This window comes from Lissotriton vulgaris, chromosome 1_1 (genome assembly GCF_964263255.1).
Source record: "Lissotriton vulgaris chromosome 1_1, aLisVul1.2, whole genome shotgun sequence".
Lineage (NCBI taxonomy): Eukaryota > Metazoa > Chordata > Amphibia > Caudata > Salamandridae > Lissotriton > Lissotriton vulgaris.
The window spans coordinates 1,912,330,787-1,912,357,767 of NC_141685.1; positions in this window are offsets into that span (position 1 = coordinate 1,912,330,787).

Sequence of the window (26,981 nt, forward strand, 5' to 3'; positions counted from 1 at the left end):
ACTTTCAATTAGGTTTCAGAATTCTCAGGGGACATTGAGTTAAGATTGCAAAATTTCAGGGAAGAACTACATGAATACCTTGGGAATAACTGATGCATATTCTGACTCAGATCAGCTGGTGGTGGAAGACAATGTTGGATAAAAAGTCTTTGGCTCTTCTTGACATATGTATGACTACAGGAGCCACCATCTTGCGTCAGACTGCGCAGTATTTTGCAACCCTCTGTGGGATTGGCTCATAATATGTGGTGAAAGAAGGGTATCTCTGTCTCACTTGGTGTGTTTTCATGCATACAAATATAGATATTAGTGATTAGGGATCAATTCACAGCCCTGATTAATGACCCCAACCTAAATTGTGGTGCATGAGTGGGCAGAAGCATGTCAGCACTTTCAAGGAAACTTTGAAGGATGGTAGGGTCATTAGACCCACAGAACATCTGTAGATAATTTTTATTTTAATCATACCTAAAGTGCAACCCACTAATGGAAATCCCTATGGTATAGCTTTAGTTTTTTTTTTATCTAGATTAAGATTTCTGCAATATCCAAGAATGTATTCATCTTAAGAACTCCCTCACATGAGAGGTTGAGTCCTCCCTGGTAGTATCATTTTATCAGGGTGAGTTAAGGTGGCCAATGATGAAGCATGCTACATTATGTGGGTATGGTCAGCCATTAATAATGTGTAGGTTTATGACTAGGTAGCAAATACATCCATCCTTCATAGGGAATCCACCATACTTTTGATGGTGTGAATTACCCTTCATTAGACTTCTTGGATGCATTGTGACACTAACAGCTACAGGTTGCCCTTTAACTACCTGGCTCATTCAATGTAATTTTAGCTTTCCTGTTTCCTGTTTTATTTTGTTTTTATGAAACACTGCAAAAACCATGGAATAGCCTTTTTTAACATGTATCAGACACACAGAAGATTGAATATGGATTACGTTTAGATAATAATTGAGCATCTCTTGCAGTCATGCTATCAACAGAAAGAATGCACAAGCCATTTATGCTGATAGATAGGTAATAAAGCCTTAGAGAAGAATCTGCAGGATAAGGGTGCAGACATTAGGTTTAGGCCTACGATAAACAGCCCATATGCAAGAGGGAGAATAAAGGACGGTAAGGTAGGTCTATTGAGAAGTCTGTTTTCATAATTGGGTTTTTGGCAATCTCCGGAATTTTGGAAAAAGATTACATGTGTAGATACAGAGGTAGAGAGCTCCAGATAGATTAACCTTGCACATGAAAGTTCAAGCCCTTAATGTAAATTGTATGAAGAAGCTGTCTGTATGTGTTTTGAATATATACACGTGTATCCAAGATCATTACATCATGTTTTTTTATTGGTTTATTGTAATATCTTTTTTTAATTGAAGTGGTTCAAATGGTATTCTTAGGTCTGCTGAAGACAGCTTTTACATATTTAAACCAATGTTATGACATCAATACTTCAAAAAGGTAAAATAAAAAGTAAAAAGAGAGTGCAGAATTTGCACCACTGCCATTCAGCCAACAGTTTTCATGTATTTGTTAATGGTTCAACATTGCTTGGATGGTCTGTCCATCAAGGCCATGGCATTTTGTGGATGGTTCCATTGTGCATTTGGTGTCCCATTGGCTTTTTTTCAAATACAGATTTGTTAGACTTGATATATAAAAATTTGCTGATATAAAAACATATGCTGATATAACAAAAAGATGCAACAACATATTTGGCCATTGTCAAAAAAATCTATACAATACCTTGTTGTGTAAGGTTTACAGTTTTACCACTCACAACACAAACTTAATCTTCTGACTCCTTTGCATGACACATTTCTTTGAGGGCGCAGCTTAATTCTGCTAAGATAGACTGTGCATAAATCAGGGCCTATTCCTAGCTTCCATACCTTTGTAGCCTGGGGTGCTGCATCATTATGGAATTTTCTTTCTAGAACAACCTGGGGCAAGACACACAAAGTAGTCTATTACCAAACATCTAAACATCCCCCCTAACAGTTCTCTCTTCTTGTAGTGTGATACAAAATGTAGGTTTCTGTTAGATAAGAATCACAAACTATTGGTGTCACAACTACTAATTCTAAGGTGTAGTACTGTCCAACATACAGCTATAAGTAGACTATCCCGCACTGTTCATGATCCTAGGTCAATATTAATAGGATTTATTTCTATCTGCACATTTAAAATCTTGATCACCCACAAGATTTTCTGGATAATCTGAGACTGTGCCCACCATTTTGAAATTATTCATGCCAACTTCAAACACCAGAGAGGACTCCTGCACAGTCAGCCACCACTCACTGACTTTGAACTGAGATCTCTTGCAGGCATACAGACACCATTTCTGTCTTTGAATGTAGTACAGTGCTTGTTTTTATATGGTCACACCAATTATTTGTTCCAAATGCTGATGGGTATAACGCTGCTCTTTCCTAAAACTGTTATGTTTGACTTGGTAATTCCAAATTGGCAAAAGCCTTACCCCCTTTAAGTCCCTGTTATATAGTATCAGGGGTACCAAAGGGCATTGGTGATAAAGGGATCCCCAGGGCTGTAGCATGAGTTTATACAACCCTGGATGACCCATGCAACCTACTGACCGCAGGCCTGCCAATGCAGACTGCAGGAACACTGCAAACAATGTTCCTTCTCACTCCTGACACAATTCTTGTGTCCTGGGTGACATGGCATGCACCCAGAGGTCACCTTAGAGGTTACCCCTGGTGGCCCCCAGCTTTACTGTGTTCTGGCAAGTCAGCCCATTCTTTCCCGTGACTGCTGCCACCAAGACACGATTATGACCTAGTTAGAAATGGGGGTATCTAGTGGTAGGTAGGTACATTTGTCCAAATAGGGGCCCTTGCTTCTAGTCAGGGTAAGGGGGATACACTTCTAAAGAAAAGCCCTGCTCACCCCTTAGTAGCTTGGAACGAGCAAACAGGCTTATCTCAGAGGCAGTGTGTACAGAATTTGTGAACACATACAGTAATACAGTGAAAACACTACAAATGGGCATCACACCAGTTAAAAAAAATAAGTAATCTTTATCTAAACAAAAACAAGTCCAAACAACAAAAATCCACAATACAGTAATAAAAATATGACTTTCAGATGGTAGAAATAGTCCTTTTCAAAGCCAATTGCAGATGCAACACTTTTCACACAAAGTACCTCGGATGCGTCACACAAACAAACAAAACAAGCCGCAGGGAAGGTGATGCTTCAGTTCCTTACACTCATGGAAGATGATGTGTTGTCTCCTTGGTCCAGAGGAGGTGATGAGTAGGTGCCTTACTGCCATGCAGGGGAGTTGAGGCATCTGTTTCTTACCGGAGAGGAGTTGATGCATCAATTTCTTACTGCATGGGGAGTTCATTCGTCTGTTTCTTACTGCGTCCCCCAACAATGCAACAGACTTGAAGCCTCGATGCGACAATCTTTGATGATGCATGGTTTCTTGCAGCTGCACAGCAGGTCTTGTGTTGCGCTCGGTGCAGTGAGCTCGGACTTTGGAGGTTGTTACACTCAATGCGGCGTGCAGAGATTTCTCGTGCCGTGGCAGGCGATGTAACTGTTTCTTCAGTGATGCGTCGGAAACAGGTACTGATGCATCACGCTTCTTCGATATTGTGTCGATTTTCCTGCTCCCAGCGGAAAACAGTTCTCTAGAGCCTTTGTGTCCCTGAGACTTCAGAATAGGAGGCAAGCTCTATTTCAACCCCTTGGAGTTCTTCCTCAAGATGACAAAGCAAACAGCAAAGTCCTTTTCTCCTTTCCTTGGCAGCAAGTAGCCACTGCAGGCCATCCTCAGACAGAAAACAGCACAAGGGCAGTATTCCTCCTCAGCTTCTCCGGCTCTTCTCCTTGGCAAAGGTTTCTCTTGATTCCAAGAAATGATCTAAAAGTCTGGGCCCCTCTTTTTAAACAACAAAATCCTTTGTTCTCTGGTAATTCCAAATTGGCAAAAGCCTTACCCCCTTTTAAGTCCCTGTTATATAGTGTCAGGGGTACCAAAGGGCATTGGTGATAAAGGGATCCCCAGGGCTTCAGGATGAGTTTATACAACCCTGGATGACCCATGCAACCTAGTGACAGCAGGCCTGCCAATGCAGACTGCAGGAACACTGCAAACAATGTTCCTTCTCAGTCCTGACACAATTCTTGTGTCCTGGGTGACATGGCATGTACCCAGAGGTCACCTTAGAGGTTACGCCTGGTGGCCCCCAGCTTTACTGTGTTCTGGCTAGTCAGCCCATTCTTTCCCGTGACTGCTGCCACCAAGACACGATTATGACCTAGTTAGAAATGGGGGTATCTAGTGGTAGGTAGGTACATTTGTCCAAATAGGGGCCCTTGCTTCTAGTCAGGGTAAGGGGGATACACTTCTAAAGAAAATCCCTGCTCACCCCCTTAGTAGCTTGGAACCAGCAAACAGGCTTATCTCAGAGGCAGTGTGTACAGAATTTGTGAACACATACAGTAATACAGTGAAAACACTACAAATGGGCATCACACCAGTTAAAAAAATAAGTAATCTTTATCTAAACGAAAACAAGTCCAAACAACAAAAATCCAAAATACAGTAATAAAAATATGACTTTCAGATGGTAGAAATAGTCCTTTTCAAAGCCAATTGCAGATGCAACACTTTTCACACAAAGTACCTCGGATGCGTCACACAAACAAACAAAACAAGCCGCAGGGAAGGTGATGCTTAAGTTCCTTACACTCATGGAAGATGATGTGTTGGCTCCTTGGTCCAGAGGAGGTGATGAGTAGGTTCCTTACTGCCATGCAGGGGAGTTGAGGCATCTGTTTCTTACCGGAGAGGAGTTGATGCGTCAATTTCTTACTGCATGGGGAGTTCATTCGTCTGTTTCTTACTGCGTCCCCCAACAATGCAACAGACTTGAAGCCTCGATGCGATGCGACAATCTTTGATGATGCGTGGTTTCTTGCAGCTGCACAGCAGGTCTTGCGCTGCGCTCGGTGCAGTGAGCTCGGACTTTGGAGGTTGTTACACTCAATGCGGCGTGCAGAGATTTCTCGTGCCGTGGCAGGGAAAGTAATGGTTTCTTCAGTGCTGCGTCTGAAACAGGTACTGATGCATCACGCTTCTTCGATGTTGTGTTGATTTTCCTGCTCCCAGCGGAAAACAGTTCTCTAGAGCCTTTGTGTCCCTGAGACTTCAGAATAGGAGGCAAGCTCTATTTCAACCCCTTGGAGTTCTTCCTCAAGATGACAAAGCAAACATCCAAGTCCTTTTCTCCTTTCCTTGGCAGCAAGTAGCCACTGCAGGCCATCCTCAGACAGAAAACAGCACAAAGGCAGTATTCCTCCTCAGCTTCTCCGGCTCTTCTCCTTGGAAAAGGTTTCTCTTGATTCCCAGAAATGATCTAAAAGTCTGGGCCCCTCTTTTTAAACAACAAAATCCTTTGTTCTCTGAAGGTAGAGAGTGTCTGTACAAAGCCAAAACCAGTCCTGTCCTCAATGGTGCAGCTTCCTGGCAGGAGGTGGAGGAGACAGCATTGTTAAAGGCAGACCAGGCCCATTCAGGTGAAAGGAAATCTCCTCCCCCTACTTTAAATGCAGCCCAGGTCTATTCAGGCAAGCCCTTACTCATCAGACTTCTGAAGCCACTGCCCTTCTCTAGCTCCTGTCATCCAAAAGCCAGATATGCAATGCACAAACCTAGCAGAGTCACCCTCACTTAAAAATGCATTTTAACATTCTGAGTTCAGGCATACTAAACTTTATTTTTCTATCTTGTTCCCAGGGCCAGTTATGTTTATAAGATGTTATAAACAAACTCCCCATTTTGTCCTATGGAAAAAGGCAGCCATGCAATAGTGAAAGATGAAATTGGCAGTATTTCACTATCAGGACAAGCCACACACATCAGGGAATGTCCTACCTTTCACATACAGTGCACCCTGCCCACAGGGGTACCTTGGGCCTATCTTAGGGGTGACTAATATGTAGAAAAGGGAAGGTTTATGGACTGGCAAGTGTTGCACTTGTCAAGTCGACATGGCAGCCCAGACTGCATACAGGCTCTGCAATGGCAGGCCGGAGTTACATTTTACAGGCGGCTTCTGTAGGTGGCGCAATCAGTGCTGCAGCCCATTAGCAGCATTTGATATACAGGCCGTGGACACACACATTGTACTATTCTAGGGTCTAAAAAGTAAATCAAATATGCCAAACATGGAGTCCCTAATTCATAACAACATTTTACAAAGGGAGCACTTGCACTTTGTCACCAAACAGCAGTGCCCAAAGCATCTAGACCAGCAAAAGGGATTCCAACACACAGCAAAAACACAGGAGGCAAAGGCGAGAATGCAGGTGGACCCTCACCAATGATGCCAGGTCTAGCAGACCTCTTGCCCGGCAGTGATCACTCCCCAGGAGTAGGAGCCAAAGGCTGGGCAGGAAAGAGGTCATGCTTCTCTCCTCTCCAGATGGCTAGTGAATTGGCACATCAGAGCAGTGAGTCTCAAAAGCTACACCACCTCTGATATGCACCTGCTGGGATGTCCCCATGAGGTAGAAACAGCCCTCCTCTTGCCCCAGGCACACTTGCCCCAGGGCAAGATGGGAAATTGAATATCCAGGAGGTGTACACTCCCAGGAAGGCTGGCCACACAGCTAAGGTAGGTACACTGGTCTCTATACCTAACATTGAATTCTGCCATCTTTAGGCAGGCAGAAATAGTGGGTTCAGGGTTGAAAAGGTGAACTACACCACCCTATGTGGTCACGTCAGGGGCGACTTAGCTGCAGGGAATACCTGCCCATTGGCTACTAGCTCTCACACCCCTAATTCCTGAAAATCAAGAATTTAAGGGACCCCCCTGACACCAGAACCTCAGATCTGAATAACTTACTTCATAGAAGTACCAAAAGGAGACCAAATGTCACCGACAACAGGACTTTGTCCACCATCACAAAGCAAAAGAGAGATAGTTTGTCCCTGAAGCAATAGACTAGGAACTGAGACTATAACCCTCGTCTTTGGCCAAAACTCAACATTCCCAAGAGTGGGACCCTTGCAAAAGCCAGAAGCACCCTCAGCCTCCCCTAGACTAGTGGCACTAGTCCTCTACTAACTGCAGGTAAAACTGCTCACCTAGTGTAAAGAATCACTGGTCATGGGGCCTCTGAGGTGTCACCCAAATCCAGGTGGCCCAGTACATTGCAGGAGTTGTGATTTCACCTGCCCCAAAATCTCAGGCTGCTACATTACTCCCTTGAAGTTCCGAAAGCCTTTCTTTGTGCTTACCGTTGCCAAGGCTTGTTGGCCATCAGTCCAGTAACCAACGTCCACACTCAAAGCTGCAGCTACAAAGAACATGTGTGCAACCATCATCCGATATCAGCAGCTGTGTACCTGATGTGTTTTCGCATTTTGTTTCTTGCAGCACAGTGTAAGCAGTAAAAACAGCAACACCCGTCGCACTTTGGCTAGGTAAATTTAATCTGACTGTTGTGACCTGGTCCTGGAGCATACATGACCGTATCCGTATACGGGTTCCAAGTAACTTGACCTGCAATCAACTGATTGTCAGAAGCAGATTTTGCCTTTGACTGCAATGTTACTTTTTCTATGTATTTTACTGCACCGATTTAATACTAATTCAAAAATCTATACTTTCAGTTATATGTATGATATCCTGTTTTTTTTTGTCTAAAATGAAATAAAATGCACTCTTTTGTTCTAAATTGGTGTCGGATTTCTCTTGAGTTGTGTCAATTACTAATTTTTCATGTTGGCACTATGAAATGCTTGAAACATGTTCCTCTAGTAAAGCCTAACTGCTCTTTGTCACTTTTCCAGGACTGAGTTAAAGATGTATTAGTGTGTATCCACAGACCATCTTTGGGATATTGTGATAATATTACATGGTAAGTCCACTCAGCCATACCACATCATTATCCACTTTCCTACATTGGTGTTACAGTGGTGGGAATCACAAACCTGTGTTTTGCAGTACCACTTAGTCGTAAGTGATTTTACATGAGAAACCCACTTAATTGACTTTAGCATCAAAAATTATTATTTAAAAATGTTTTTGATTTTTCTAATTAGATAGTTAGGGCCATGTCTACACCTCCATTCCATTTAGTACATCTTAAATGACTTAGTAAGTTAGGAAATGTTTTTTAAGTTTTTGCTAGATTTTTAATAATGTCGCAACTACTAAGTAAAAGTTAGACACAACGGAGGCTGGTCAGATTCTCAACATGGCTGTCATCTTAGCCCTGGAGATCATGGATCTAAGGGTGTTGTGCAAAGCAAACGGTATAAGTTTCAAAGTGACAGCTAAGCAGGCGTACCTGAAGAGGCTCCTATGACAAAGAGAGAATAGAGAGGGAGGGCCAATCCTCATAAGATGGTCCTGAAGAGGATGAGAAAGAAGCCCTGGCCCAGATGAATAATTTGGGGGAAGAAGGTGAAGACCTCAACTTTCCACCCTTCCCCAGACCCTCCTTTCCAGTGGGAAGTGACAGACATCACTCTAGCGGACCCCCCAATGGAAGCGTGATAGGACTTCATGAGGATCAGCTTGACCAAATCTCCCCAGAGGAGAGAAAGATTAAACTTGGGGAGAGGAGGCTAGCCCTTGAATACTAATACTAGGGACGAGGAGGAATAATGTAACCTTAATATACCCAAAGGGATTGCCTGCAAGTTTAGTGAAGATGATGATATTGAGAAATGATTTGAAGCCTTTGAGAGGGCTTACAGAATGAGAAGGATAGGACACCAGCACTGAGGCTCTGTTCTATGGGATTTATTCTCAGTAAAGTGCAGGGATTGACTTCTGGCCCTTAATGAGGAGGTACCTGAGTCCTATCAGCATATGTTAAGTTATATCATAACAAACTTATAATATGCACGATCACCATAGGCTTCTTGGTGCAAGGGTAATGAAGACAGCAACATCTTGGATTATTGGCTGTAAGCATGTGTGAACAGCCAGGGTTTCAACTGCTTCCTGAAATTCATATTATTTGCTTCAAGTCTAATTTAGGTTAGAAGTGAGTTCAATACCTGGGGTCCTATCACTGAGAATTTCACCCCTCCCATCCTTTTACAATTACATCTTGGTACTGTTATGAGGTTCAGCTGGGCTGATCTGAGATTGCTCATTGGGATGTAGCTCTGATTTCTTGAAGGTATAAACTTCGGGCTTTTGTTATGGATTGATTTATGGTTAATACAGCATTTATTGAAGATGGCCCGTTGGGCCACCAGAAATCAGTGAAATTTCTTCTTCAGTGGTTTGATGTGAAAGTGTCTTGGTTGTTGAAAGACCAGTCTAGCAGTCTGGTCTTTAATTATTTGAAGTCTTTTATTAAGGCATATTGGGAGTCCCAGGTAAAGGGCACTTGCACAATCAACTTTAGATGAGATTAATGAGATGATAATTTGAATGATTGCTTCCATGGATAATTATTTCCTGATCTTCCTGATTCTGCTAAATTGAAGGAAGCATGAGGACGTCACTATTGCTATTTGTGACTTCATGGAAAGATTTTCATCTGCCCAGTTTTTTTACTGTTTTCTTTGGTATAGGGGAGAGCCCATCTTCCTCGGCCGGTAAGATGGGTTCCAATGATTGAGCTTATTATTGATGACAACGTTTTCTGTTTTATCAGAGTTGAGTTTTAGTTGGTTGTCATTCATTAAATTCCTAGTGTTAGGCATGGTGTTTTGGAACGTTTCCTTTGCCTCTGGTGTATAGTTAATGGTAAAGATCAACTGCATATCATCAGTGTAGTTGTAGATCGTTGCCGGAAGGTGTGTACCAGTGGGTGAATATAGAGTTTAAAGAGATGGCTGGATTGAGGGCAATGAGGTAGATATGTGATGGGCTTTATAATTTAATTATGAAGGGGTACATTTTAACTAATTGTACTACAGAGAGCTGGGTAAGATAGGTCACAAATGTGTCAGAACCAGGGTGTCCAGAAAGACTGATGGTGGGAATGACCAGAAAAGGGGTTCATAGACCTCCCAGTAGAGGAAGGAGGTGAACAACAAACAAGATAAAAAGAAGGAGTTCTCTATAAGCCCCCAAAATTCTTCCCAGGAGGGTGGGCCCGAGACTTCTCCCAGTCTAAAGATAAGGGGCAGCAGGGTAAAAACTGAGATCCAGCAAAGGCGTCTGGGCTATTTCAAGACTGTCATCAGGCAGGGCATACGAAAGGCGATGCAGCATGCTTCAAAACGTCCCTCAATGGTGGACATTCCAAGGGATTGACTAACATAGCAGTAATGTTAGAGGTATACTCCGGAGAGGCCAGTAGTTACACAGAGGCTACTTTATTTTCCCTGGGTGGGAGGATATTGACGCCCTGGCTGTCTTGCCTCCGACGAGCTTTGGGAAGTATAGACAAAAGTCAAAGATCAATGGGACTGGGATAAAGGCTATGAGGGATACAGGTGCCAATGCCACTATGAGAGCAGCTGGGTTGGTTTCCCCTGACCAAATGTTGCCTGGTGTCAGTCACCAGTTTACCAACGCTGACAATGAATCACAGGACCAGGAGGAGAGTTCTCCTGAGGGAGATGCTCAGGTACCTGAGGAGGAAACTGCAGTGGATGACCACGCTTAACTCTTAAGTGCAGGGGTACTCTCTAGAGAAGACCTATATCAAGGGAAAAAGCAGTGCCCTACTCTTGAGGGCCTTAGGCAGCAAGCTGCAAAGCAAGACGAGGAAGATGTCAGTGGTACCCACAAGGTTTACTGGGAGGATAGACTTTTGTACATTGAGGCCAGGGACCCCAAACCAGGTGTAGCAAGGAGAGTAGTGGTCCCTCAAAGATACACAGAGTTTATCTTTACTTTGGTCCATGAAATCCCCCTTGCTAGACATCCGGGACAGGTTGGTTGCCAATTTTTATTGGCCACAGATGACTGAAAAAGTGACAACGTTTTGTCCCTTCTGTATGACTTGTCAAGCCAGTGGCATGACATGCTCAAAAGTAAAGTCTCCCTTAATTCCACTACCAGTGGTTGAGACTCCTTTTGAGAGGGTACGTATTGACAATGGTGGGCCCCTTGACCCTCAAACTGCATCTGGGAGTAGATGTATCCAAGTGATGGGACCATACCACTAGATATCCAGAGGCAATAGCAGTTGCAAAGGCCCTTCTTGGAATCTTCCCCAGGCTTGGGTTTCCTAAACAGGTGGTCTCTGATAGAGAAACTAACTTCATGTTTGCATACTTAAAAGCTTTTTGGGATAAAAAGTGGTATAAGCTATATGTTCTCTACCCCCTATCACCCTCAGACAAATGGTTTAGTTGAAAGGTTCAACAAAACCATGACATGCATGATAATGGACCTCCCTGACAAACTCTGAAGGAGATGAAATGTCCTGTTAATTTGCCTACTGTTCGCATACAGAGAGGTGCCACTAAAGGGGGTTGGATTCAGCCCATTTGAACCTTGTTTGGCAATCCTGTAAGGGGTCTAGTGAGTTTTGTAAGGGAAAGATAGGAATTACCTCTCAAAGAGCTTAAGCATGACATAGGGGACAATGTGCTAGGGTTATGTGCATTTTTGGCAGAGTACATGAAGAGGGCAAACAGGAACATAGAGGCTAGCCTGGAGCTTATCAAGAACTGGTATGACCAAACATCAGCACTGGTGGAGTACCATTCCGGGGCAGTTGGTGTGGGTGTTGGAGCCTGAGGCACAGAGTTCTTCATGTAAAGACACCTGAAGTCCACCAGGACAGTGCTGACATGTCCATGCTCATGGTCCCTGATGGAGGCTAGGAGGATTAAAGAGAACCCCTTCCTGACCTGCTATCAAACAACCCCCAGTATGGGTAAGTTGATTGTGTTGTCTTGTCTGGCACCCTCACTGCAAAACAGCAATCTGACGGCAGGCAATTCCTAGGACACTTTGCTGAGCTCTTTTCCTTAAGTACAGGTTGTCAGACCTAATTAAGGCTTGCATTAAGACGGAGGTCCGCAAGGTGTTAGAGCTTGGTGTTATTGAACCTTCAGTCAGCCAGTCAAATTAGCTTTATTCGAGCAAAAACTCATAAAAGCAAAATAAAAAATGAACATTCCATTATTAATATGAGTACATTAACATGAACAATGACTAAAACACTTTCTATTACAATTAAAAAATGATTTGTCATCATATGAAAGTTTTTAAAAAAGTAGAAAGAGAATAAATAAGCATTTTGACAGCACTATACCGAAAATTTAGTAAAATAGGCGACGATTGGTAATGGTGCACAATTAAAAAGACAGACATCAAATTCATATTATCACAGTTAATGCTGGGAAAGGCCCATCGGTGGAATCTCTAACTTTCTCAACACCGAAAATCCACTTATTTCATATGTGCACCAAGGATAAACCAATTAATTACAGCAAAAAACTTTTCCTAATGGCCCAAGCCCACCCCAGATATTTGGCAACCGCTACTGAGATAACGGGTAAAGTGTTAGTGCAAATTAATCGTAATGCCACCGCACGATCTCTAGTGCCTAGCGACATGTACATAGCTTTTAGCCAGACTCGTCTAGGGATTGTATAAGTAGGACAGACAAATAGAAAATGGGCAATGGTCTCCTTTTCAGTTAAACCTGCCGGACAAATGTTGCTATTACCTCTAGCCAACCTGCCGGTCAGCGTTCTTAAAGGTAAAGATCCTGCTTTGAGCTGAGAATAGAGATTGTAATGACATCCCAATATAACTCTAAACTGGGTGTAGGTTTAGCCTCCAGGAAGCGACCTTCCATAGTAGAGGGATCAACGCTATTCCAGGTGCTATGAGCAACCAATTCCCAATACTTTTCTTTTAAAGTGTCTTTGGTTAGAAATGAAGCTGCCTCTGGATTATCCCATAGCCCCCGCATAGCCATTCCCACCAGAGACTTGGAGAGTACCTTTAACCACATTATGTATTAAATTCATCAATTTTAATGACATCCAAAAATCCTTGGGGATAATGAGCAAGCTCAGGGGTTACCCACAGTCAGCGCCAATATAAAATAGGACGCAATCTGGCTACCCCAGTGGTACTGGTCCCCAAACCTCACTGCAAGGTGGGAAACCTGAGATGAGGTTTTGTGTGGATTACAGGGGTCTCAGTGCAGTTAACAAAACCCCCTCTACCTCCTGCAAATCCCTACACTCCTCCAGTTCAGGAAGGACCTCAAGACCTGGCTCTTCCGAAGACCCCAGCACTCAACGGAGCTACCCCCCACGCCCCCCCCCCAAGCACCTGGAGACCCTCGCGGGTGAGAAGCTGCGCTTTACAAACCTCTGATTGATTGATTAATGCTCACCCTATTCCAAGAGGAGATTAATTAAGTGAAAAGCTGGGTGCAACCAATTTCTTGAGTACCTTTCATTTGACATATGTATAGTGGCAGATTGGACTCTCCCATGGAGCATAAGAGAGGTCAGCATTTTCCACTCCAAAAGTCACTACTAGTTCAAAGTGATGCCGTTTGGATTAAAAAATGCACCTGCCACCTTCCAGAGATTGGCGAATAGAGTACTTTCAGGGTTGGATGACTTTAGTGCAACATATCTAATTGATATAGCTGACTTTAGCTCCACCTGCATCAGACAGGCATAACTATCAAGTCCAGCAAGTGCCAGATAGGGTGGAGTTTTTTAGTACATTTGGGCAACCTTGTAGCTGGAGGCTGAGTATAACCTTTACAACCCAAGACTCAGACTATTCTGGACTGGGAAGGCCTCAAAACTCAGACTCAAATCAGGGCATACCAAGGGATATGGGACCCTTGTGTCACTGCACTTACCTCCAAAAAGCAGCCAAATGAGGTCATATGGACCACAGGATGCCAAAATGGCCTTTAACACCCTAAAAGAAGCTATCAGGCACATGCAATCAAAGGATTTTGCGATCGCAAACGGTGTCAATCACACAAATCGGCCGTTAGCAATCGCAAAATCTGCGTTTGGAATGCATGAAGGGTGAAGGCCCTCGCAGTTTGAGAATTCGCAAATATTTGCGAATTCTCAAATTACGATTGCATTTAAGGAATCGCATTTTGCGATTCCTTAAATGCAATGCATGAAACTTTAAAAAATTGAGATTTTGCAATTAGGGGGAGTAAATTACCATGAGGTTGAACCTCATGGTAATTTGCGAAAACTTTGAAAAATGCACTTTTGTGCATTTTTCAAAGTTTCATGTTGTGCACACACATGCCCTTAGGGCATGTGTGTGCACAACATATGTGCACAGATTGATTTCAGGGGTGCAACAGGGTGTCCTGAAATCGCATTCTCAATTTGCGATTCGCTAATTGCTAATCACAAATTAAGAATGTCTTCCCATTCATTCCTAAGGGCCTATAGGCCCATAGGAATGAATGGGGAGGTATTCCTTAACTGCGACTCGCAATTTGCGAGTCGCAATTAAGGAACATTAAGAAATCGCAATTTTTTTATCGATTTCTTGATGCATTGCATTTTGCGATTCCTTAATTGTGATTCCTTATTTTTCGCAATTAAGAAATCACAAAAACCAATATTGATCCATGTACCTGCATGTTCTCTGCACCAGTACTTAACACATCTAAATGTGGAAAGGAGTTCATTGTTCAAAAAGATGCTTCTGAACAGGGCATTATGGCGGTGCTAGCACAAGCTAATGATGAGGGCTAGGATCAACCAGTTGCCTATATCAGCAGGCAACTCATTCCTACAGAGCAGTGTGAGAATGCCATTGAGAGGGAAGCGTTTGCTGTGGATTGGTCTCTGAAAAACCCTGAGACCCTACTTTTTGGGGACTCACTTTCAAGTTCAAACTTACCACAGGCCTCTCTGAAGGCTGATGCAGAAGAGAGGGGGACCCTTAAACTGTCAGGTTAGGTTAGGTTAAGATTTGTTAAGTGCACAAATCACCCTGGAGCATCTCGGCGCTGACTAGCAATCTATCTAGAGGAGGGAGGAGCAAAAGTATCTATTTACTGGAAAGAAAGGCTTTCAGCTGTCTCCTGAAGGAGCCATAGTTTGGATTAGCTCGTAGGGTCTGTGGGAGTTGGTTCCAATATGTGGGAGCTAGATAGAAGAATGCTCGACCACCGGTCCTGGACAAGCGAATTCTGGGGACTCTTAGAAGTTCTAAGGTAGAGGATCTCAGCCTCCTACTCGGGCAGTACTTGGTTAATTTATTTTGCTAATACTGAGGGCCTTTTTATGGAGAGCGTTATGGGTGAGGCAACACATTTTTAAAAAGGATCTCTTTGTAACAGTGAGCCAATGCAATTCTCTGAGTAAAGGGGCAGAAGGATAGCCTGGCGGACGATTGTGAATCATTCGCGCGGCTGTATTCTGAACAGTTTGCAATTTTGACAAAAGGGTTTGGCCCACCTCCGCCAGCAAGGCATTGCCATAGACTAAGCGGTTAGTTACCATCGCATGAACCAAGGTTCTACGGTGGGCGATGGGAATGAAAGGTAACATTTTCCTGAGGAGCCGAAGACTGTAGAAACAAGTGCCAGTAGTGGTGGTAATATGATCTATCATAGATAGTGAACAGTCAATTTTAATTCCCACGTTCCTCACAAATGGTTTGGGAATGGGGGCGGAACCTGGTTGTATAGGCCTCCAGTCTTCTGACCACATAGCTGGAGCTTTTCCCATAAGCATGATCTCAGTCTTGCAGCATCATCCCATTAGAGAAACACATTTTTTCTTTTTCTGGACAGTTCCGATAGTGAACATGTGCTGTCTATCATCTGCGTATGAGATGATTTCAAAACCCAACCGTCCCACAATCTGGACTAGCGGGGCCATGTATATATTAAAAAGGGTAGGGCTTAAACAAGAGCCCTGTGGCACCCCATTGTCTAACGGTAGCTTATCTGAGGAGAAAGGGCCTAGGGTGACCTGCTGAGTTCTCCCTGAGAGAAAATGTTGTAGCCACTTCAGGGGTATTCCTTTGAAACCACATTCCAATAGTCTCTGTGCAAGCTTAAAATGAGAGATGGTGTCAAAAGCTGCGGAGATATCTAAAAGGATGTATTTCGCTGAGCCGCCTGAGTCGATGGTCTGCCTTAGTGAGTCGCTGACTGCTAAAACCATGGATTCAGTACTGAAACCCGGGCGAAAGACCGACTGTGAGGGTCTCCAGGATCTCATTTTGTTCTAAGTAGCAGCTCAATTGTTTGTTTATAACTTTCTCCAGCATTTTCCCTAGTGGTGGTAAGAGAGAGATGGGACGATAATTACTCAGGGTAGCGGGGTCTAACGTAGGTTTTTTTAAAATAGGGCGGACCACTGCTTCTTTCCAAGGAGATGGAATAGTGCCTGTAGAGATGGAACAATTAAAGATGTCACAATTTACTGGGGCACAACTCTAAGTTAAAAGGGCCATAATTCGGGGGGGGACAAGGATCATTGGGTGAAACTGACTTTCCCAAGGCTAGGTCTTGTTGTTGTGCTGGTTCATTTTCCTACAGGGTATGGGCTTTACAGTGGAACACAGACCAGGAACTGACCATGCTTATGCAGATGGCCATTCCTGATTTTTCCACTTAGATGGTGAGAACTAACAGGATATAGGTTAGTTGCTCATCACCTTTTGTTTGGGGGGCCATGTAGGAAAGTGGCCCTTTTTGTATGGTCACAGCCACTTTTTGTTCCCAATGCTGATGGATATGACCCTTATAGTATTGTAGAACCTGCTGCCCAGACCCCCATTGACAGCTGTGCTCGACTTGGTAATCCCAAATTGGCAAAATCTTTACCCCCCCCTTATAAGTCTCTAGTAAGTGGTACATGGGGTACCACAGGCATTGAAGGTAAAGGAGTCCCCAGGGCTGCAGCATGAGTTTATGCCACTCTGGCTGACCCAATCAACCTACTGACAGCAGGACTGCCATTACAGACTACAGTAGCAGTTCATACTGCTCAACTTGTCTGTGCCCTCATCAGGTGTGGCACAATTACATACACTGCCTTTAATGCATGTAAGCCTCTCCTAAGGAAGACCTCCTCAGCCCAAAAGGCAGGGGCATTATATTTAAGGTGTGAACATGTAACTGTAAGCCTATTTGTTCTTATATTGGTATTCCCCATTGAAAACCACCATATGTGTTAGCAATCTGTAGGCTAACATTGACTACCAACCAGGTGCCCTCAAAATTGGCAGCTCCAATATAGCACCACTAAGATAAGTCATGTTTGGTTTCAAACAATGTGCCTTCTCACCCCTGATATGATTCTTGTGCCCTGGGTGACGTGGCATGCACCAAGAAGGTGCCTTAAATGGTTACCTCCTAGTTGCCCCCAGTTTTAATTTGTTCCGGCTAGACATGCCGCACTTTCCTGTGCCTACTGCCACCAACACAAGATGTTGACATCCTGCCAAGCAGTGTGATCACTCCCAGGAATCAGAGACAAAGGCTGGGTAGAAAGGAGTTCACACCTCCCTCCTCCCCAGATGGATGAAGAATTGGCACATCAGAGCGGTGAGCCTGAAAGGCTACACGGCCTCTGATATGCAACTGAGCTGTCCCCCTGAGGAGAAAACAGCCCTCTCCTTCCTCCAGGCCCACTTTCACCCGGGCATGGTAGGAAATTAGCTGTGCAGGAGGTGAATACTTTCAGGAAGGCTGGCCAAACCTCTAGGGTGGTCAGCCTGGTCTGTAAACCTAAAATTGAATTCTGCCATCAGTAGGAGGGCAAAAATAGTGGTTTCTGGGTAGAAAATTTGGCCTACAGCACCAGATGTGGACACCTCAAGGGTGGATTAGTTGCAGGGTTAGCTGCCTATTGGCTACTAGCTCCTACACGCATAACTCCCCTAAAATCTAGGATTTAAGAAACCCCCTTGACACCAGAACCTCAGATCTGAACAACTTACTTCAATGAAGGATAAAGAGGAACCCAGTGTCACCGACAACAGGACTTTGCCCACCAGAATAAAGCAAAAGAGCAATACATTGACCCGAGGCAACAGACTTGGAAATGAGTGAACCATTCAATCAATCAATCAATCACAGCATTTATAAAGCGCAATACTCACCCGGGAGGGTCTCAAGGTGCTGGGGAGAGGGGTATGTTACTGCTCGACCCTAGTCCTTGGCCAAAATTTGACACTCCCGAAGAGAGAGACCCTTGTGGAGATCAGAAGCACCCTCAGGCTCCCATGGACTAGTGGCACTAGTCTTCTGCAAACTCCTGGTAAAAATGATCACCGGATCTAAAGAATCACTGGTGATCATCACCACCGAGGGATCACCCAACCCTAGGTGGTCCAGTTCATTGTGGGAGTTGTAGCCTTTCCTGTCCTGAAGTTCTGAACTGCTATGTTACTCTCCCACACGTAGTGAAGTTCCTAAAGCTTTTGTTGTGCTTACTGCTGCCAAAGCTTGCTGGTCACTAGTCCGGTAACTGATCCCCACACTTGACGCTACAGCTAGAGAACATTGTGCAACCATCATCCAACGTCAGCTGCTGTGTACCTGTTTTGTTTTTGCAATTTTGTTCTTGCAGCACTGTGTTAGCAGTAAAAACAGCACCACCGCTGGCTTCCATTCAGCACCACGGACAGCCAGAATAATTCTGCACTGGGACACCACGGGCTAGATAAAATTGATCTAACTGTTGTGGGCTGTTCCATGGGCTTGCATGAATTTAACCCTATGAGGATTCCAAGTAACTCGACTTGCAAGCAACCGATTGTCACTAGTGGATTTTTCCATTGCCAGAAATGTTCTTTTGGTCCTGTGTTTTTTCTGCACTCATTTAATATTGTTTCAAAAATCTATAACTCCAGTTATATGTGTGATATCCTGTTCCTTTTGGTGTCTAAATTAGGATAAAAATACAGTTTTATAAATTGGTATTGGATTTCTCTTGAACACATATTGGGCTCTTCTCTGAGATTCATACCAAAGTATTTAGCAAGTAACACTACCTTTTGTCAAAAATGAGAATTCTATTAAGAGAAGAATGGCTAGAATATTTGTCATGGGCATAAGAATAATCAGTGACTGAGATAAATGTGTAAAGTTTCTAAAATGTAGTTAGTGAGAGACTGTAAGAGATTACTATGATGACAAAAGAAAGCATGGTGTATTGAAACGTGTTATAAGTAGTAAAATGCTAATTTTGAATGCCATTGTCATGTCTTTTTTCCTATTTGGGCCTAATCTGTAGATGGCTTTAAATGTCTGTTGGAGATCTACTGTCACCAATATATACTTAGAGTTAATTTTGGCCCAAATATTGCTTATGGTTTAGCAGCAATTTAGTCTATTCAAATTCTCTTTTACTATTTTGATGGCTTTCCTCCCTATTGTTGTGCTTGTCCTGCCCATGAGCCATTAGGTTTAGTTGTAACTTTATTGGAATAGTTGTATCCTTCCATTGCTCACATCAGCACTGTGCATTGATGGTGATTTAGCGCGCAGGTCACCCAGCTAGGATTTTACCAATACTCACCTGGGCCCATACTTAAAAAAAAAACCTTAGATTTATTCAGACAGGTAACCCACCCTCTACTACCAGTGTATTTTGTTCTTACTAATTCCTATGCCATTGATTTACCAATCCTTGTCACTAGTACCTAAGACCACAATGAATCAGGGAGTTGAGTAAAAGAAAGGCACTCAAAAATACTATAACATTTGCATTTATATAATAACCACAGACTCGGGGTAGGTTCAAACTCTTTATGTAATCATCATCAAAAGTCATGAGCCACAGATTGAAAGTGATTAAACTATCAATAACCAAGACCAGAAACAGTGTATAGCTATGTAAAAGATAGATTATGCCAACCATTTAGCAATCTTTAAATAAAGGGAAGGTAAGAACAAGGAACATGCTATTTTGAGAAAACAGACTTTCGCAACTTGATTAAAGGAGGGTAATGAAAGGGAACATGCTAAACCCAAAAACTTTCGCAACCTATTGGCAGTTTGGAAAAAGAGAACACAATATGTAAATCTAGATTCAGATTTAGCACATAACTATAGGGAAGGTAAGAATTGAAACACACTATAAATTCAGCTTAATTCCTTAACGGGAGGGTAAGAAAAGGAACATATACTATCATGAAAGCATTTAGCTTTGACTAAAAGGTGGGTCTAAAAGTGGAACACGCTAATAAACAGTAAGACATGAATTTGTTATTTACTTAAGGGAAGGGAAAGAAAATGGAGCATATGCAATCAAAGCTTTGCAAATTCAGGGAAGGTAAAGAAAAGAACGCAAATTATTTGACAATTTCCCACACATATTTATATTTACCTAGAATAGTGTGAAGACCAACTCTGGCCACGGGTCAGTTGGAAAGGACAGGAGAAACCCCAAAGACTTCAGTGCCAGTAGACAAGCAGGTGCCGATCCGGAAAATCAGGACAGGATAACCCCAGAATTTGGATCAGGACAGGACCACCAAAGGATAAGACCAGCACCCACAGTTTCGGTTGCAGCGCCTGCGCTACTCCCTCTCTGCAAGGAATCAGCCAAAACCCCGATTGGGTTACAGCTTCCGCCCGCAAAGTGCTTCACCAGCACTTCAACTTTCCCAAAACCCCGATTGGGTTCTCGAACCTCCCGACAGAGTGCTCCGCAGCCCTCTGCTCTTAGTCACCTATTGAGTGCGTTGGGTCAGTGACAGGTCAGCTATTCAGACAAGTCAGCCAATTTCTCTAGCTAAACCTACACTAATTATACTGTTTTTCAGGTCCCCCAATGTTGCAAGTGTAAGGATCCCTAATTTTGATTGGACAAAGGAGGAGGACAGGTCATCACACCACCTAATATTCTGAATTTCTGCTGGCTCCTATTCAAATCTGTGTTCACGCCCATCAAATTTAGGTTCTCAGGGCGCCTTCATTTCAAATAGCAATGAATGTTCTATTGGCAAATACATTGTAGTCTTTTTACTTCTTCTAGTGGGGTTAGACGCGAGTTCCCAGGTACATCTTGGCTGTAGCTGCCATCTGGCTTGGGTTCAATGACACAGAGTTCATCTTCTCGCTGTAGACTGTCATGCGCGGAAAGGACTTCCAAGATGGAGTAATAAGCACCTCCCAGGCCCAAAGATTATGATACATGAAAAGTAAAAGGAAACCATTTTAGAACACAGAAATAAATGATTACACTGTATACCATTAATTTCTACACTATACCCTTTACTTTATAATAAACTATAGCATTAGGATTAAGCAGAACAAACAGCTTAGCAAAAGCAGCAGTCCAAGCCTCTCACATGTGAAAATACAGGGCAGCCATATTAACACTAGTGCGCAGATGCAACAGACTTCCCTCCACAACTAAGAGTACTTCATGTCACGCGGGTATGACAGACGCATGCGCAGTAGAAATTCCCGCGTAGCATTAGCTATTTTAATTTGCAAGCGTATTAGGATTAGAAAACACATAAGCAAGCTTCACTCGGATACCCAATGTCAAAGGGAAAAGGAAAGAATTACTAAGACGAACATGTTGATTTTATAATTAGGGTTAATCGAGGTTCATGATACAAGCAAGTCGCTTTTCGTGCGAATCCTTGCTCCATCAATGGGTATGAGTGACTATGTTTTTCCCTCCTTCTCTGCTTGCTTTATGCCCTCCTCCTTTCTTGTTACTGCTCTCCTCTAGTGCCAGATTGACATATTTTGAGTGCTCCATCCACTGTAAGTATAGAAGTAATGGATTTCTTTTCATTGTTTGAAAAGCATTGCAAGATGCAAGCCTTGTGTGGAGGCATGCACAGGAGCACATGCAGGGAAGCCATATTGGAATGCTTTTTCTCATAATTTATGAAAAATCCCTTCAAGAGGGCTCCTGTACATGCAAAGACAGGCAAAAAAGCTCACACATACTTTAAAACTGGCAATACAGCTAAATGCATTTATTTGAGCAAATGTGGGGAAAAGGTTAAGTAGTGATCAGTTGGGTCGGGGGGTGACATGTAACATGGAACCTGGTGTCACGGGGTTTCTAGGTGGACGGTGGGGCACTGACATTATGTATATTGCTGTGTGATGTGATGTACTGGTGGCGCTAGAAGGATATGTGTTATTGTTATAAAATAATAAATCCTTCTACCAGACCTGAAGTTATGAAGGACATCTTCTTTTCATGATCATTTGTGTTTATTAAATCTAGGAAATACATAAAACAGCAAATTTCAAAGAGAGTACACATTGATGGTAAAGGGCAGAGGATGAGAAAGAAAAACAGGAATCGGTATTCTTGGGAGCATGCACTAAAGAGGATGGCTTCCAGGATTCATCAAAACCACAAAACCCCAATTCATGGTAGTTTGGAAAAGAGACTCTTCAATCTACCTTGTATGCATAAATGCCTCCTTTTATATTCATAATAACCATCACAATATCCAGGAGTTTGAGGAAGAAGATTTCTTTTTGGAAAGGGTCTAGGTACAAACGGTGTAATCTGTGAAACATTCAAAGCTAGGTAATGTTTCCAATACTGGAGTAACTGTAAACCCATAAGAACAATGGCATGTGCAATCTGAAGAATATAATTAGAACCAAAAAAGTTGGACCAAAGCATTTTGAGTAAGGTCGTGGAAAATGTTCATAATTTGCTTTTGCATAATTATGCAAACTCTCAGCAAAATGAAGTAAAATTATGCTTAATTACATAAAATGCAAATTTGTAATTATGTACTGTATCTTAGTGCAAAACACATCCTCGCTTCAATTTTTAACGCTAAGATGCATGTTACACTAAAAAAACTGTGCAACAAAGTAAAAAAACACAATATTTCCAAAATGTTGTGAATTATGCCAGCAAACTTTACATTTTCCCCAGGCCTTATTCTGAGTTTCTATGTTGCAGGTAATATAAAATTAAAACTGGAAGGAAAGATAAACCCATCGGGATTGCCTATTGTTAAGACAATGCATCTGTTAGGAACTGTTATGGAATGGTCAACCTGTACTCCAGAATTAATCCAGATGCTAACAGCAGCTGATGACACTCAGTGTAATCTTCATCAATTGCCTGTAATTCTTTCTTAATGGTTGTATAATTAACAACTAAAGTGTTCAAGAAACAAAAAAGAAAGAAGACTGAATATTCAAAATTATCACTCTTTCTTTTTTGGAGCAAGATAGCTTGAAGGTCTTCTGTTGAGTCAGATTTAACTATGAAAGGATGTTGAGGACTGAATTGTCACAGAATTGATGTTGATGCAAAAACATTCTTTAAGGAAAAGCTTGATCAGTCAGCCCTTTCTTAAGAAGCCTTAAAAAAGAGATAGTGAAGGAGAAAACAAGTATCACAAAGTTCCTAAAGTAGTTAGCAAACCCCAAAAAACTGTGAGGTTTTTTTTTTGTATAACAGACTGCTATTCAGAGATAGCAGTCACTTTCATAGGATCTACTGATAATTCTGTTCTAAAGCGAAAGTAAAAAGAATCATACTCACAGTGGACAGGGGAATGTCGACCACAGATGTGGGGACATTCAGTGTTTTGTAAAATACTCCTCACACACCAACAGGCCCCTTGGTGTCATGCTTCATCATTGGGGCCGTCGCACCCCTCTAACGGGATGCGGCGTGCTGCGACCTATGACTACGCGGGAGCACTTGTAGTAGAGACTATGTGTGGTGCATGTGGTGGAAGTGGTTGGGTATTTTATAAAAATGTGAGTGGTGGGATATAGTGAAGATTAAAAAGTACCTGGCTCGTAGGTGTCAGAGAAATTTTTTTATTCAACCTCGGGCTGGTACTAGTAAAAGAAGTGCAGGTTGAGGTAGTTAGCTGTCGTGACTATGGACAGTACCTCTGGTGTGCGTCGACATGTTTCGGAGCTGGTGCTCCTTCTTCAGGACGGGGGCACAACTTCCCCACCTTACTCACGTTTACCAAATAAGGGATATCATGTAACTGGGCAACTAACGGATCACCCTTAAAAGGGCATAAACTATATCCGACAATTAACCAGTGACCGGCTAAAACAATTAAGTACCTCAAGCATAAATACGAGAGGGTGAGCTCCCTTAGCCATTACCAGCGGAGCAGCATAGGGGGTAACACGGAGGTAATTCTATCCGGAGCCTGTAAGTATTTAGTACACAAAAACACCATCTCCTACCTAAACAGTGAGTACAAAAGACTGAAATCTAATCTCGGTCCATCCAGGTTGCGAATTTAGCAACAACACCCCCAACGTTCTTTTGATGCTCATGAAGCAAGGAAACTTTATACAATAGGTATGACCAAGTGCCTCTTTGACTTAATATGTGTTATCTATGTTGTGGGTTCTGTGTGTCTTCTTTCTTTTACAGGATCAAATGCATCTTTGGTGCTCCAGGTGACTGCACCTGTTTGAGCTAGCCCAATCTGGGCAACCAAATGTATTCTTTTTTGGCTTTTTGTTTTTATCTTTCTAGGTCATGCAACTGCATGTTCCTTCACTGCTGTAGGCACACTATAGCCATAGTTTTCCTTTAAAAACACTGTAAATAGTCTTTCACTTTTTGGTTAATTATACACCAATTAGAAAAACTTGGGTAAGGTGGGGAAGTTGTGCCCCCGTCCTGAAGAAGGAGCACCAGCTCTGAAACATGTTGACGCACACCAGAGGTACTGTCCATAGTCACGACAGCTAACTACCTCAACCTGCACTTTTTTTACTAGTACCAGCCCGAGGTTGAATACAATTTTTTCTCTGACACCTACGAGCCAGGTACTTTTTAATCTTCACTATATCCCACCACTCACATTTTTATAAAATACCCAACCACTTCCACCACACGCACCACACATAGTCTCTACTACAAGTGCTCCCGCGTAGTCGTAGGTCGCAGCACGCCGCATCCCGTTAGAGGGGTGCGAAGGCCCCAATGATGAAGCATGACACCAAGGGGCCTGTTGGTGTGTGAGGGGTATTTTACAAAACACTGAATGTCCCCACATCTGTGAAAGAGATACCCCCTGTCCACTGTGAGTAGGATTCTTTTTGTTTATGTAACAGTGCCCGTGGAGTAAGAATCCTAACTCTTCACTCTACCTCCCTTCTGTTTTTATTTTTCTAAAGGGAAAGTATCCTACATATTCTACTGCTTTGGCAAATGTTAGTAATTTGTCAAACATGAGGCTCATGTTGTGAGAGAAATAATGCATATATAAAGCACAAAATTATGGATGGTAAATTTCATAATGAATAGTAATCACTTTATACTTGTAATACTTAACGGAAATGTGGTCGTGGTCTTCCATGCATCTCAGTTCCTGAGGAGATGGTATACCCTGAGATTAATGTCAGTGAAGATTTGGACAGTGATATCTGTCCTGGATAGGAAACCTATTTAGTCCATGATAATTAATACAAGGCTTTAGTTCTGCTGTATTTGTCTCAGGCACAATAAAAGAGAAGTCATAGCTAGAGAAGGGAATTTGATAATTAATCAATTTTATATATTGTTGTTGAGCTATTCTCTTGGTGCTTTCATTCAGACTCAGCTAGAGAAAATATGGTCCAAAGACACTATATCAGCTGGAACTTCTGAAATACAACTAGGCACGTATTGTATTAATATACAGAATATAAAAGGAATCTATAATTACAGGTTCCTTAGATTAAGTAGTTTAAAGAACATAGGTGATTGGACAGAAATCAGAAATCCAATAATATTGGTCAAGCTCATAACAAATATTTGAAGTTAGTGTCAGAGCTTGCGTAGACTAATTTAGGTAAGGATAAGGACAAGCAAGTCATGGAATTCCCATAAATGTTGGATTATGTGGACCCGCTCTTAGGACAAATGGACACAACTGCTTACGTTGACTTATCAGAAGTTGTACTAAAATAATTCATGTGTCTACCAGGCCGGACAGTTACAAGAAACCGTCAACCTCTTGAACAATATCAGTCTGGTCTTTTTACAGCAGGGATTCTCTACTATGTATCCCATATTGTATCAAAGAAAATATTAGTCTGTGTGTGTGTGTGTGATAGCCTCTGTGGTAATTTCTAGCCTGGGTCTAATGAATGTTGAACTGAATATCCAATATGAGATAAAACTGAAATACCTGCAATCTCTGTATGAAGTGCAAGAGTAAGAATTCAAAAGGCAACATTGCCTGCTACTAAGTGGGTCATTATAGTTAGTAGTATAAAAGTATGTGATTGGCTTCCTTTCTTTATTTCAGCCCACATTACTGTTAATCAGTGACCTCTTGGTAAAGAAAAGTCTGTTAATCCTTGTCAGGTTGTAGGTCTAGCAATTTAGTTCAATTCATCTTTAGTCTCCTTCATCATCCCACCTTTTTAAAAATGTATATATTGTGGTTTCCTAGGCCAGCCTACGGCTAATGGTGGTCTCCGGTATCTACTGATGTTAGGCAGAATATCCACATTACCTTGGTGGAAATCCAGCAAAGCTTCTCCAGAGACATAGAGCTGATCTGACCGATCAACCAAGGTCTTCAAGACTTGAAGAAAGTCTGTGTATTTGTCCAGCATACAATCATTATTAGTAATCATCAGTGTCACCCATTACAAGAAAGAAATTTTGAGCTAGACTACAGATGAAATATCCTGCTTTAAACTTGGCAACTGTAAATAGATGAGATCTAAAGGGGAACTGCACAGTGCAGGCTGATAGGAACGGCTTCAGTTTCAATGGATCCCCTCTGAATTCAGTCCGATCATTAGGAGAGAGCAAAAGGTCTAGAGGTGGAGGTCGCCTGTTAGCAGAAGTAAGGGCGCTATTTGAAGTTTGGGGTACAGGATACTCTGCCAAAATGTACAGAATAGCATGTCCACCTTTTTAAATATTTCCACAGACCGGGATTGTTTTGGCAACTCTTCACTCCGGTGCAGGGGAGGACTTCCAGCACCTGCATTCTTAGGGCCCCCGAGGAGCACCTTGCTAGAAGTTTCCAACCAATGTTATGTTATGTTATGTTATGTTAGGCACATTTATTAGGCGCACAGATGCTCCAGCGAAG